Here is a 15204-nt window from a genome sequence, read left to right as displayed (position 1 = left end):
GTTTACCTTTGTATCCTCAGCTTTTAGTTGACGGCTGAGCAAGGAGAAAATATCACACTTGTTTCTGAATGAGTAAACATTGGGGGGAAAAATCCCCAGAAGCATGGTTATTTCTTGAGGTGGATGTAAATAAACTAATTAACTGGGCCACAGGCACAGCTAAATCCAGGACACGAATGTGGTCATGGGCTCTGCCTCTGTGTCTCTTGTCCCTGTTCCCTTCTGAGCACTGGCTTCATTCTTGGACAGGTTCTCGTGCTGTGGCTGCAAGAGGAGGGATGTCGTGTTCTGATTGAGAAGCCAGAGATGCCAGTTCACCCTGGGCTGAGAAGGAGAAGGGGAGGAACAGGGTCTGAGGGTGTCTGAGCAGCTGCCTGAGCTGAGAATGAGGATTGTTTTTTCCCACCTGAACAAAGACATTTAGTAAAGTCATGCACTTTATAAGCGTCAGTAATGACCCCAAACCTTCTAGTTTACTCTTCAGGAATCATTTGATATGTCTCCTTCAACAATTCCCCCCCCACTTTTTTTTTTTTTTCCGGTACGCGGGCCTCTCACTGCTGTGGCCTCTCCCGTTGTGGAGCACAGGCTCCGGACGCGCAGGCTCAGCGGCCATGGCCCACGGGCCCAGCCGCTCCGCGGCATGTAGGGTCTTCCCAGACTGGGGCACGAACCCATGTCCCCTGCATCGGCAGGCGGACTCTCAGCCACTGCGCCACCAGGGAAGCCCAACAATTCCCCCTTTTTTTTGTAAATTATAAGTAGTCAATTATGACTGAGTAGTATTACTTTTGAATAAGCCCTCATCAAGGCAAACTGAAGAACTTACAATCCAGGTGTAGAGGGGAAGATAATCATTGTATTTGTGGCTTTTGTTTTGAAGTTAGACTTCTTGAAGGTATGTGGCATTAAAGGTTTTCAAATTGTTTATGTCTGGCGTAAAGGGAAATGTAGCAAGTGCACATGGATTTATTTATGTACATATTTCAAGTAGACTAAAATTATTCATTTGGACTGAACTAAAGGTACCATTGTAGTGATTCACATAAAAGATTGTGTCTAGAACTTCAAGGATCATCCTGCTGGATTAGTAAGAATTTAAGACAATTTTATGTTGCAGAATCATAGTCACTTATCTACTACCTGGGGGCCAGAAGTGTTTTAAATTTAGAAATTTTTAGATATTAGAAATATTCTACACTTCATACATTTTAACTGAAATATCTCCAGGAATGTCTACACCCTGTCATTTTTTTTTAAATAGTAATTTTGCAGTGAAAAGCATGAATAGGGACACTAGGCTGGATAAATATAGACCAGAAACAATGTCATGCCAGTTCATGTCAGGTTTTGCCATAAATAAATTTTCATGCCAAGTTTAGAAAAAAAAATTTTGTGTTTGTTTTCAGAGCCTTTTGGATTTTTTTTTTTAACATCTTTCTTGGAGTATAGTTGCTTCACATGGGTGTGTTAGTTTCTGTTTTATGACAAAGTGAATCAAGTATACATATACATATGTTCCCATATCTCTTCCCTCTTGGGTCTCCCTCCGTCCCACCCTCCCTATCCCACATCTGTAGGTGGTCATAAAGCACCGAGCTGATCTCCCTGTGCTATGCAGCTGCTACCCACTAGCTATCTATTTGATGTTTGGTAGTGTATATATGTCCATGCCTCTCTCTCACTTTGTCCCAGCTTACCCTTCCCCCTCCCCATATCCTCAAGTCCATTCTCTAGTAGGTCTGTGTCTTTATTCCCATCTTGCCCCTAGGTTCTTCATGACTATTTTTCTTTTTTTTTTTTTTTTTTTTTAGATTCCATATATATGTGTTAGCATACGGTATTTGTTTTTCTTTCTGACTTACTTCACTCTGAATGACAGACTCTAGGTCCATCCACCTCACTACAAATAACTCAGTTTCGTTCCTTTTTATGGCTGAGTAATATTCCATTGTATGTATATGCCACATCTTCTTTATCCATTCATCTGTTAATGGACAATTAGGTTGCTTCCATGTCCTGGCTATAGTAAACAGAGCTGCAATGAATATTTTGGTACATGACTCTTTTTGAATTATGGTTTTCTAAGGGTATATGCCCAGTAGTGGGATTGCTGGGTCATATGGTAATTCTATTTTTAGTTTTTTAAGGAACCTCTGTACTGTTCTCCATAGTGGCTATATCAATTTGCATTCCCACCAACAGTGCAAGAGGGTTCTCTTTAATCCACACGCTCTCCAGCATTTATTGTTTGTATATTTTTTGATGATAGCCATTCTGACCAGTGTGAGGTGATATCTCAATGTAGTTTTGATTTGCATTTCTCTAATGATTAGTGATGTTGAGCATTCTTATATGTGTGTGTTGGCAATCTGTATATCTTCTTTGGAGAAATGTCTATTTAGGTCTACTGCCCATTTTTTGATTGGATTATTTGTTTTTTGATATTAAGCTGCTTGAGTTGCTTGTATGTTTTGGAGATTAATCCTTTGTCAGTTGCTTCATTTGCAAATATTTTCTCCCCTTCTAAGGGTTGTCTTTTCATCTTGTTTATGGTTTCCTTTGCTGTGCAAAAGCTTTTAAGTTTCATTAGGTCGCATTTGTTTATTTTTGTTTTTATTTCCATTTCTCTAGGAGGTGGGTCAAAAGGGATCTTGCTGTGATTTATGTCATAGAGTGTTCTTCCTATGTTTTCCTCTAAGAGTTTGATGGTGTCTGGACTTACATTTAGGTCTTTAATCCACTTTGATTTTATTTTGTTGTATGGTGTTAGGGAGTGTTCTAATTTCATTCTTTAACATGTAGCTGTCCACTTTTCCCAGCACCGCTTATTGAAGAAGCTGTCTTTTCTCCAATGTATATTCTTGCCTCCTTTATCAAAGATAAGGTGACCATATGTGCATGGGTTTATCTCTGGGCTTTCTATCCTGTTCCATTGACCTATATTTCTGGTTTTGTGCCAGTACCATACTGTCTTGATTACTGTACCTTCGTAGTATAGTCTGAAGTCAGGGACCCTGATTCCTCCAGCTCTCTTTTTCTTTCTCAAGATTGCTTTGGCTACTCGGGGTCTTTTGTGTTTCCATACAAATTATGAAATTTTTTGTTCTACTTCTGTGAAAAATGCCAGTGGTAGTTTGATAGGGATTGCATTGAATCTGTAGATTGCTTTGGGTAGTAGAGTCATTTTCACAATGTTGATTCTTCCAATTGAAGAACATGGTATATCTCTCCATCTATTTGTATCGTCTTTAATTTCTCTCATCAGTGTCTTAAAATTTTCTGCATATAGGTCTTTTGTCTCCCTAGGTAGGTTTATTCCTAGATATTTTATTCTTTTCTTGCAGTGGTAAATGGGAGTGTTTTCTTAATTTCACTTTCAGATTTTTCATCATTAATGCATAGCAATGCAAGAGATTTCTGTGCATTAATTTTGTATCCTGCTACTTTACTAAATTCATTGATTAGCTCTAGTAGTTTTCTGGTAGCACCTTTAGGATTCTCTATGTATAGTATCCTGTCATCTGCAAACAGTGACAGCTTTACTTCTTCTTTTCCAATTTGGATTCCTTTTATTTCCTTTGCATCTCTGATTGCTGTGGCTATAATTTCCAAAACTATGTTGAATAATATTGGTGAGAGTGGGCAACTTTGTCTTCTTCCTGATCATAGTGGAAATGGTTTCAGTTTTTCACCATTGAGGAAGATGTTGGCTATGGGTTTGTCATATATGGCTTTTATTATGTTGAGGAAAGCTCCCTCCCTGCCTACTTTCTGGAGGGTTTTTATCATAAATGGGTGTTGAATTCTGTTGAAAGCTTTCTCTGCATCCATTGAGATATCATAAGGTTTTTCTCCTTCAATTTGTTAATATGGTGTATCACATTGATTTGCATATATTGAAGAATCCTTGCATTCCTGGATAAACCCCACTTGATCATAGTGTATGATCCTTTTAATGTGCTGTTGGATTCTGTTTGCTAGTATTTTGTTGAGGATTTTTGCATCTATGTTCATCAGTGATATTGGTCTGTAGTTTTCTTTCCTTGTGACATCTTTGTCTGGTTTTGGTATCAGATGATGGTGGCCTCGTAGAATGAGTTTGGGAGTGTTCCTCCCTCTGCTATATTTTGGAAAAGTTTGAGAAGGATACGTGTTAGCTCTTCTCTAAATGTTTGATAGAATTCTCCTGTGAAGCCATCTGGTCCTGGGCTTTTGTTTGTTGGAAGATTTTTAGTCACAGTCTCAATTTCAGTGCCTGTGATTGGTCTGTTCATATTTTCTATTTCTTCCTGGTTCATTCTCGGAATGCTGTGCATTTCTAAGAATTTGTCCATTTCTTCCAGGTTGTCCATTTTATTGGCATATATTTGCTTCTAGTAACCTATCATGATGCTTTGTATTTCTGCAGTGTCAGTTGTTACTTCTCCTTTTTCGTGTCTAATTCTATTGATTTGAATCTTCTCCCTTTTTTTCTTGATGAGTCTGGCTAATGGTTTGTTAATTTTGTTTATCTTCTCAAAGAACCAGCTTTTAGTTCTATTGATCTTTGCTATCGTTTCCTTCATTTCTTTTTCATTTATTTCTGATCTGATCTTTAAGATTTCTTTCCTTCTGCTAACTTTGGGGGTTTTTTGTTCTTCTTTCTCTAATTGCTTTTGGTGTAAGGTAAGGTTCTTTATTTGAGATGTTTCTTGTTTCTTGAGGCAGTATTGTATTGCTATATACTTCCCTCTTAGAACTGCTTTTGTTGCATTCCATAGGTTTTGGGTCATTGTGTTTTTGTTGTCATTTGTTTCTAGGTGTTTTTTGATTTCCTCTTTGATTTCTTCAGTGATCTCTTGGTTATTTAGTAGTGTATTGTTTAGCCTCCATGTGTTTGTATTTTTTACAGATTTTTTCCTGTAATTGATATCTAGTCTCATAGCGTTATTGTTGGAAAAGATACTTGATACGATTTCAATTTTCTTAAACTTACCAGGCTTGATTTTTGACCTAAGATATGATCTATCCTGGAGAATGTTCCATGAGCAATTGAGAAGAATGTGTATTCTGTTGTTTCTGGATGGAATGTCCTATAAATATCAATTAAGTCCATGTTGTTTAATGTATCATTTAAAGCTTGTGTTTCCTTATTTATTTTCATTTTGGATGATCTGTCCATTGGTGAAGGTGGGGTGTTAAAGTCCCCTACTATGATTCTGCTACTGTTGATTTCCCCTTCTATGGCTGTTAATATTTGCCTTATGTATTGAGGTGCCCCTATGTTGGGTGCATAAATATATACAATTGTTATATCTTCTTCTTGGATTGATCCCTTGATCATTATGTAGTGTCCTTCTTTGTCTCTTGTAATAGTCTTTGTTTTAAGGTCTATTTTGTCTGATATGAGAATTGCTACTCCAGGTTTCTTTTGATTTCCATTTGCATGGAATATGTTTTTCATCCCCTCACTTTCTGTCTGTATGTGTCCCTAGGTCTGAAGTGGGTCTCTTGTAGACAGCATATATATGGGTCTTGTTTTTGTATCCATTCAGCCACTCTGCGTCTTTAGGTTGCAGTATTTAATCCATTTACATTTAAGGTAGTTATCGATATGTATGTTCCTATTACCATTTTCTTAATTGTTTTGGGTTTATTATTGTAGGTCTTTTCCTTCTCTTGTGTTTCCTGCCTAGAGAAGTTCCTTTAGCATTTGTTGTAAAGCTGGTTTGGTGGTGCTGAATTCTCTTAGCTTTTGCTTATCTGTAAAGCTTTTAATTTCTCCATAAAATCTGAATGAGATCCTTGCTGGGTAGAGTAATCTTGGTTGTAGGGTTTTCTCCTTCTTCACTTTAAATATGTCCTGCCACTCCCTTCTGGCTTGCAGAGTTTCTGCTGAAAGATCAGCTGTTAACCTTATGGGGATTCCCTTATGTGTTATTTGTTGTTTTTCCCTTGCTGCTTTTAATATTGTTTTTTGTATTTAATTTTTGATAGTTTGATTAATATGTGTCTTGGCATGTTTCTCCTTGGATTTATCCTGTATGGGACTCTCTGTGCTTCCTGGACTTGATTGACTATTTCCTTTCCCATATTATGGAAGTTTTCAACTATAATCTCTTCAAATATTTTCTCAGTCCGTTTCTTTTTCTCTTCTTCTTCTGGGACCCTTATAATTTGAATGTTGGTATGTTTAATATTGTCCCAGAGGTCTCTGAGACTGTCCTCAATTCTTTTCATTCTTTTTTCTTTATTCTGCTCTGCAGTAGTTATTTCCACTATTTTATCTTCCAGGTCACTTCTCCGTTCTTCTGCCTCAGTTATTCTGCTATTGATCCCTTCTAGAGAATTTTTAATTTCATTTATTGTGTGGTTCTTCACTGTTTGTTTGCTCTTTAGTTCTTCTAGGTCCTTGTTAAACGTTTCTTGTATTTTCTCCATTCTATTTCCAAGATTTTGGATCATCTTTACTATCATTACTCTGAATTCTTTTTCAGGTAGACTGCCTATTTCCTTTTCATTTCTTTGGTCTGGTGGGTTTTTGCCTTGCTCCTTCACGTGCTGCTGTGTTTCTCTGTCTTCTCATTTTGCTTAACTTACTGTATTTGGGGACTCCTTTTGCAGGCTGCAGGTTAATAGTGTCCATTGTTTTTGGTGTCTGTCCCCAGTGGCTAAGGTTGGTTCAGTGGGTTGTGTAGGCTTCCTGGTGGAGGGGACTGGTGCCTGTGTTCTGGTGGATGAGGCTGGATCTTGTCTTTCTGGTGGGCAGGTCCACGTCTGGTGGTGTATTTTGGAGTGTCTGTGGCCTTATTATGATTTTCGGCAGTCTCTGTGCTAATGGATGGGGTTGTGTTCCTGTCTTGCTAGTTGTTTGGCATGGGGTGTCCAGCACTGTAGCTTGCTCGTTGTTGCGTGGATCTGGGTCTTGGCATTGAGATGGAGATCTCTGGGAGATTTTCGCCGTTTGATATTACATGGAAATGGGAGGTCTCTTGTTGACCAATGTCCTGATCTTGGTTCTCCCACCTCAGTGGCACAGCCCTGACGCCTGGCTGGAGCACCAAGAGCCTGTCGTCCACCTGGCTCAGAATAAAAGGGAGAAAAAATAGAAAGAAAGAAGAAGATAAAATAAAATAAAGTAAATAAAATAAAGTTATTAAAATAAAAAATAATTATTAAGAAAAAAATTTTAGTAAAAAAAAAAAAATACGGACAGACAGAATCCTAGGACAAATGGTAAAAGCCAAGCTATACAGACAAAATCACCCACAGAAGCATACACATACACACTCACAAAAAGAGAAGAAGGGAAAAAATATATATCGTTGCTCCCAAAATCCACCTCCTCAATTTGGGCTGATTAGTTGTCTATTTAGGTATTCCACAGATGCAGGTACATCACGTTGATGGTGGAGATTTAATCCGCTGCTTCTGAGGCTGCTGGGAGAAATTTCCCTTTCTCTTCTTTCTTCGTAAAGCTCCCGGGGTTCAGCTTTGGATTTGGCCTGGATTTGGTCCCGCCTCTGCGTGTAGGTCGCCGGAGGGCGTCTGTTCTTCGCTCAGACAGGACGGGCTTAAAGGAGCCGCTGATTCGGGGGCTCTGGCTCACTCAGGCCGGGCAGGGGGCGGGCGGGGGAGGGAGGGGCACGGAGGCGGGGAGAGCGTGCGGCGGCAGAGGCCGGCGTGACGTTGCACCAGCCTGAGGCGCGCCGTGCGCTCTCCCGGGGAAGCTGTCCCTGGATCACGGGACCCTGGCAGTGGCGGGCTTCACAGGCTCCCGGGAGGGGAGTCATGGAGAGTGACCTGTGCTTGCACACAGGCTCCTTGGTGGCGGCAACAGCAGGCTTAGCATCTCATGCCCGTCTCTGAGGTCCGCGCTGATACCCGCGGCTTGCGCCCGTCTGTGGAGCCCCTTTAAGCAGCTCTCTGAATCCCCTCTCCTCACGCACCAGGAAACAAAGAGGGAAGGAAAAGTCTCTTGCCTCTTCGGCAGCTCCAGACTTTTCCCCGGACTCCCTCCCGGCCAGCCGTGGTGCACTAACCCCTTCAGGCTGTGTTCACGCCGCCAGCCCCAGTCCTCTCCCTGCGCTCCGACAGAAGCCTGAGCCTCAGCTCCCAGCCCCGCCCGCCCCGTGGGTGAGCAGACAAGCCTCTCGGGCTGGTGAGTGCCGGTCGGCACCGATCCTCTGTGCGGGAATCTCTCCGCTTTGCCCTCCGCTCCGCTGTTGCTGTGCTCTCCTCCGCGGCTCCGAAGCTCCCCCTTCTGCCACCCGCAGTCTCCGCCCGCAAAGGGGCTTCTAGTGTGTGGAAACCTTTCCTCCTTCATGGCTCCCTCCCACTGGTGCAGGTCCCGTCCCTATCCTTTTGTCTCTGTTTATTCTTTTGCCCTACCCAGGTACGTGGGGAGTTTCTTGCCTTTTGGGAGGTCTGAGGTCTTCTGCCAGCGTTCAGTAGGTGTTCTGTAGGAGCAGTTCTACGTGTAGATGTATTTCTGATGTATCTGGGGAGGAAGGTGATCTCCGTGTCTTACTCTTCCGCCATTTTGAAGCTCCTCCTCGCCTTTTGGATTTTAGAATTTCATTTTTATTTTTATTTTATACATTGGACTAGGTAGCAGACCTGGCTTATACTTTTAACTTTGGTAATAGGATAAAATTTTTAAAATTCTTTTGGAATATAACAATAGCTGTATTGATATGAAAATGGCTGTGCCTTTGGATCTGACGCAGTGGTGAGATGAGAAAGCTGTGTGCTTGCTGACTTCACAGCTAAGACTTTTTCCTGCTTAGAATGGCTTGGCTTGGCACGTTGAGTGTCTGGTGCATTTACATGCCTGTGCACAAGTGCATGCTTCTTTACATGCATATCATCTATTTATTTGTTGTTAACCGAAGGACTGGCGGCCTTGGAGGAGGCGGAAAGCCTTCTGTAAGGTTTTGGCAGTGGTTGTGATGCTTACAGGCAGCAACTGACCTTCTCAGCAAAGGTCTGATGTGATTTTGCTTTTTGTGGGAGTATGTTGATTTTCTTTCTCCTGGTAAACTTTGCACATCATCTAGAGGCTTTATTAACACCTACTTAAGAGAAAACGAACTTATCATTGAACATGATAGCAGACTCGTTAACTTTCCAGGTTTTATTTGTTTACTTAGGTGTAACCTAACTTTACAACTGGCATTGTTAAATTAGCAAAGTCTACATGTCTTATACAACCTAACAAGTTGCATAGTTATTTTATATCCAAGCTTATATAATTATTTCCTGGATTTACATAATATAAAGGGAGCCTAACACATCAGCATGAAAATTGAGATTCACTAATAATAAGGCACAGATGCGCAGGTCATGGCATGGCTCATTTACAGGTTTTTTTAATGTGCCCGGCAGAGAGTATGGTAATTATGCTCATATGTCATGTTTTAGCTTAGAGGAAATTAAAACTATCATATTCACATTAATAATGAGATTTCTGAATGGATAATGAGGCTTAAAACTAGCAGTTGCTTCTTACAAAAGAATCTGCAGATAACCAAGTGCGCAGCTGTTGGAGCGGGCAGGCTGAGGAGAGACGGACTGAGGACACTATGGACAGAATTTCTAGGCTCATGAGAGACATTTAGATTGATTCTAAGTGACAGTTTGTCTGTTGTAACTTGGTAACCGTGAGGACCTCTTTGATAGGGATGTAAGATGCTTATTACTAGTTTTCTCATAAATAACAATGCCCCTGTGTCCTTACGCCCTCTTAGTTGAAAATTTGGGTGGGTAGTCTTTTGACAGGTTTAGTATTTAGTGTAAATATTTATGTATCTTTATTTAATACATTTTACAGAACCGTATCTGAATGTATCATTTTTCCTTTTCTGGAGGCTGATTAGAATATGTCCCCACTAACAAGCAGTGGATGTTGAAGACTTTTGACTTGGCTTTGCCTCCTGACAGTGCACTAGCATGTGCTGGTGGCGTTCAACCTGCCCTTCCTCTCTCTGCTGGCACGTGGGCTGGACAGACAGACCCCCTCTCCTTGCTTCAGGCGGGCTTTCCCCAAGCACAGCCTGGTGGGAGATAGGAGGGCGGAGAGAGGGCAAAGCTGGGATGTTTCTCCCTTTCTCTTTGGGAGGGGTCTTTGGCAGGGGCTGCATCTTATCCATCCTCCCACCTACCCCCCGTCCCCCAGTCCCTGGTGATTAGATCACCCTGCACTAATGCTGCTCATGGCAAGGAGCTTTCTGCCCTGGTTTAGTTCTTCTGGGTTTCCACCACCTTTGCAACTAGATCTCAGTCAGCATTAAATTCTCTCAACTGAACTAACTGGTATGGGCCCTGCTTCCCTAACTTGACCCTGACCCATACAAATGGCCAGTTACTTCTTTAGTACAAACCGTAGATCCACTGCAACCTTATAGTGAAAATTGTGTGTCCCTTTTATTTTATCAAAAGAAAGATATGTTGCCTTTGGGGGATATTAACTAAGAAGGAGTTGGAGACTAACATGGGATTTAACTCTTTGTAAAGAGAGACCATTTTTATGTGGAAAACATGTAATTGTTAAGCAATATCTATTAAAATTGTTAACTTTAAGAAATTCGATAAAAGTTGTTTGAAGTTTCATGAGGGAAGAAGTCAGGTCTCACTGCTGTTTTTTCAGGCTTGTGAAACTAGATTGTGTTTGAGACAAGCAGGGCTTGCCAGATGGTAGTTGTAAGTTATTTTTATAGAAATTTGGAACACATTAATTTGTGTTTAGAGTTGACGATTAGCTTCTGATTATATAAGTTTTTGTAAATTGGGTTCTTGGTATTAATCCAATTCAGATTTTGCTGGTTTATTTATTCGTTTCCATACTTTTCATTTTCCCCTTTGTTTGTTAGAAACACTGGCAGTGTCTTGAGTCAGGTAGCAGAATGGAATGAGGAGAAAGACGTAGCTTCCAACAGTTGAACTGTTCACAGGTCTTTCCCTTGGTATAACATTGCTTTTTATGGGCGTCATTCAGCCAGCGGGCTAGGCCTCCAAGATCTGAAAGGAAAGGATGGATGGGTTATGATAAAATACGAGGCCTCAGCGAGAATGGAAGGAAAGAATCGTAACCTTGTCCACAGAAATGGCAAAAATATGAGTATGTTTCTAAGAACTTAAAGAATATAACTCTGTTGTATTTTGGATTTTCTCTTTAGTATTAATAAGGTGAAAAGCATGTTATGGTACTGAATAGCATTTAACAGAGTCACATTATAAACCCAAGCACATTTTTTAAGGTCTTACTCTGGGATTTTTTTTTTTTTTTCATTTTTTAAAATAGTTCACACTATCGTTTTGGGGGAAAAAAATCCTGGCCAATTACTGTCATAGATTTTAGCTCCATAGCTAATTAGGGCCTCCCAGAACTGAGTATATGGATCCAAATGAAGTGAGCCAGCCAGTGGGAACTACAGCTCCTGGTTAGGTGGAGGAATTCATTTCATTTACTGGGACTTGATTTGTTTGGTTTTCTTTCTTGTTTTCTTGTAGCTGATTTTACCTGTGAGATGGCATTTGTGAAAGATGGGTGGGTCCCTTTGAGATTCTTTATTTATCCAAATAAGGATCCTATATTTCCTTCACCAGAATTGACAGATGTCCCTCTCCACAATGAACAAGAAGTTTTCTCTGCTGCACCCATAGGGGACTATATCCCTGGTGGTATAGAAGTAACTTTGCTTGTCAAACCCGGCACCCACTGGAACTAAAGTAATGCCACCTCAAGCAGCCAGGCCCTGGGGCACAACCGCTGTCATCTGGCCCAGAGTGAGCTGTTTCCTAGGTCCTTGTGGGGATCAGCGGGTGTCATGCTCCTGATGGCCAGACCTCACTGTGGTGTCAGCTTTCTGACCACACTGCTTAGACTCTGGCTAGAAGATTTTTCTGGCTTTGGCATCCTTGATTTTTTGATCTGAACAATCAAGAGAAAAACATCAGAGAAAAGCAGAATTCATAGACGATTACTCCAAAAGAATCATGCAGCTGTGTGTGAGATGACAACTCTACATAAGCAAGTTGAAATACCCAAAGTAGAATTTTTCAACAAGGTTCTTCTTATTTCTGTTGTGTTTTGCTTTATTGTTTGTGTGTTTTGGATGCAGCCTGCAAATATCAGAAAGATTTTGAAAATGCTAACCCATTGATTGTGTAGGACAGGAGATGATCAGATCGTTCTGCTGATTAGTCTGTGGGAAAAGGTGTTATAACTACTGGGAGACACTTCTCCAGGGTTCTCTCAAGCTTCTGCACAACTTGTGAGGGAGCACTAACTACCCTTTTTTTCTGGATAATCTCTTCAAGGAAATTGTATAGCAAACGACCTGGAAAATAATGATAGTATCTCTCTCTAGAGTAAAAGGTGGACCTGCTTATTGTTCAGTATAATAAAGACAGTGTCTCCCTTCAGGGCAAAGGGGAAGTTGGCTTATAGATCCTTTTAAAAGATCTGGGTTCCCTAAGCTCAGGGTCCTCAGCTGTGATGCAGAAACCCCCCAGCTGGCTTGGCCTGGCCACTTCATCTCCTGGGAGTTGGGATGCAGAGAAACTGACATAATCATGATGTCCATACTTCATTCTGCCTGGGCTCTGAGCCATGCAGTTTTTTTGTCTCATGTCTTCTGCCAGCATCCCTGAGATGGTGGCAGGCTAACCTGTTAGCTTGCAAGCTGGGCAAAATCTCGGACCCTCCACCAGTTTTGCTACTCTAGCACTAGAAAAGAACCTCCGTTCATAAAAACTGGTGGAGAAGGCCCGGAAATTCACTGATGATTGATACATATTTAATATACAGAGTTGGTAATTTGTATTTTAATTCTATCACGCCATGCGAATTACTGGAATTTTCCAAACATTTGTAACTTATTATACCATTGTTTGTAAAATCCCTACCTCCGTTAAAAAGGATTTTGGCTTTTATCTGACTTTTAGCTGGTGTTGGAGCAGTATGTGATTTGTTAGCTGAATGTCTACCAGTAGCTTTCTGCAAGCTAAGAAAAAATATAAATACTATCTATTTATCTGTATATGAAATACCTTCTCAATAGTCCAGCCAACTCAGCTATTTTGGAGGAATTACTTTTCCTTATGAGTGAGCATTTTTTTCATATCTGAAAAAAGCAGTCACAGCTAGCTCTGTGTATTTCACAAGGATCAGTCATGTCCTCCAGACGTCTTGTTTTGATAGTCAAGGTTTGCCTTAACTCTTTTTCATAATACCCTTGAACTGACCTTTGAAGGATGTATATCATTTCAAAAAATTGAGTGAAAAGGGTGGCATTCCATGTTAAAAGAGAAAACAAAAACAATCAGTATGATTTCCATGCTGCTTCAAGGGAAGCCACGTTGGACTTTACAGACACTCCTGACAGGCTCCCGTCAGCTGCACTGCACACCCCACCCATCGTAGCAGGACTGTTGGCACACCCTCATCTTCGGGGCTGAGGGCTGCAGGCTGGCAGGTTGGCTGCTCTGTCACTTGCCCCAGGTAGGATGGGTTCTGGCTCACTAGCAGCTCTACCATCTGGAATTGATGAGACACTTGTTCTTAAGAACAGCCTGGGTTCCTAACTCCTGGCTTGAGGACATTTCTCTGCACACTCCAGATTTTTAAGAGTAACATATTTTCCCTGAGACATGACGTTATTTTCACATGTGATGAGCGAGGTCTGCTACAGCCACTGTCTCCCGAAAGAATAGGTAGAGTTCACTCCCCTCACCGCTAGCGTTGCTGTAACTCAGTGGTCCTCAAAAGTGTGGTCCGCAGAGCAGTAGTATCAGCATCACCTGGCAGCTTGTTGGAAATGCAACTCCTTGGCCCCGTGTCAGGACATCCGGGGCAGCTCCCAGTGACGTCTGGTTTAACAAGCCTCCTGGGTGATTCCGATGCCCACGGGTGTGGCTCACTGTGTCTCAGGTCAGAGAACGAGGAGGTTAGTTTGGTTACAAGCAGGGAAAGGATAGATTAAGAGCGGTGGTGTCAGATGTATAAAGAAACACTGGTAGCATTTATTAAGTAAATCTATTGTTTTTTTTTTAATTTAAGAAAATATATCTAATGCTTATCCTGTATACTGTTAGGATACAAATGTGAATAAGACATTGCACAAATATCTCAGGGTCTTTTGGTTGGACAATCTATGCCTGCAGGCAAAATCCAATTTGCCACATGTTTTTGTAAATAAAGTTTTATTAGGACACAGCCACATCCATTCATTTGCATATGGTCCATGGCTGCTTTTAGACAATAATGCAGAGTCGAGCAGTGCAACAAAGACCATATGGCCCGCCGAGCTGAAGACATTTAATATATGGTGCTTTAATAAAAGTTTGCTGACACCAGGTCTAGTGTTTAAAGGGAAAATACTTTCTATATCCCAGTAGTTATACACAAATGGAGCTGAGGATTAAGTGTAGATGCAAGGGTTCTTCTGTCCTCCAGTGTTACATTGGTACAGAAGCTCTGCAGCGGCACACAGTTTAGCTTCATGGATGTTATTACCATGGAAGCTGTACAGACTGTTTGACAAGAAGCAGAGTAGTTACCTGTCAAACACTTTGGTGTGTGAGAGGGAAAAGGGGTGTGTGAAAAATACAGAAATAACGGAAGATAAGAATAAGAAAAACAAAAAAATATTTTGTTTGAGAAGGGAGAATATAATCAATCAAAAGATGTATCTTGGGAGTCCCCTGGCGGTCAGAGGTTAGGACTTCACACTCTCACTGCCTAGGGCAGGGTTCAGTCCCTGCTTGGGGAACTACGATCCCACAAGCTAAGATAAAGGAGTGTGTGGCAGGACAGGGCTGGGAAATGAACTAAGAAGGAAAGAGGTGCGGGTTTAGAACATTCCTAGCTGCCTGGCAGGGGGTGGGCAGGTGAGACTCCCAGGGAATTCTGGGATGCCAAAGGGTGCCGAACGAGGGGAGAGGCACACTCTGCTCCTCCATAAGTCTGCAATATTTGCCTGCTTATCAGTAGTTGAGATTGCTAGATTTCTTACCCTGCACTGTATTCTTGCTGCTAACTGACCAACTGTGCAGTGATCCTGTAGAAAAAGCACTGAGTTTCTCTTTAAGAAGCCTGGGTTACTTCCTGGATTCACCTCTGACTGTCTGACTTTGGGCAAATCATTTCGTGGCTCAGGGTCTCCTCTTCCTCATTTTTGAGATGCTATTTCAGGCTTCCTCCTGCATCCACACTGTGTT

General features: G+C 41.4%; 1 protein-coding gene across 1 annotated transcript in view; it reads left to right on the top strand.

Annotated features, from left to right (window-relative positions):
- PRKN (parkin RBR E3 ubiquitin protein ligase) overlaps window positions 1-15204 on the top strand; it is a gene marked incomplete at both ends in the record, with an annotated part of 1053566 nt that overhangs the window by 453956 nt on the left and 584406 nt on the right. The window lies entirely within an intron of this gene.

This window comes from Hyperoodon ampullatus (genome assembly GCF_949752795.1).
Source record: "Hyperoodon ampullatus genome assembly, chromosome: 12".
Classification (NCBI taxonomy): domain Eukaryota; kingdom Metazoa; phylum Chordata; class Mammalia; order Artiodactyla; family Ziphiidae; genus Hyperoodon; species Hyperoodon ampullatus.
This window is presented reverse-complemented; position numbering and strand designations above follow the sequence as displayed.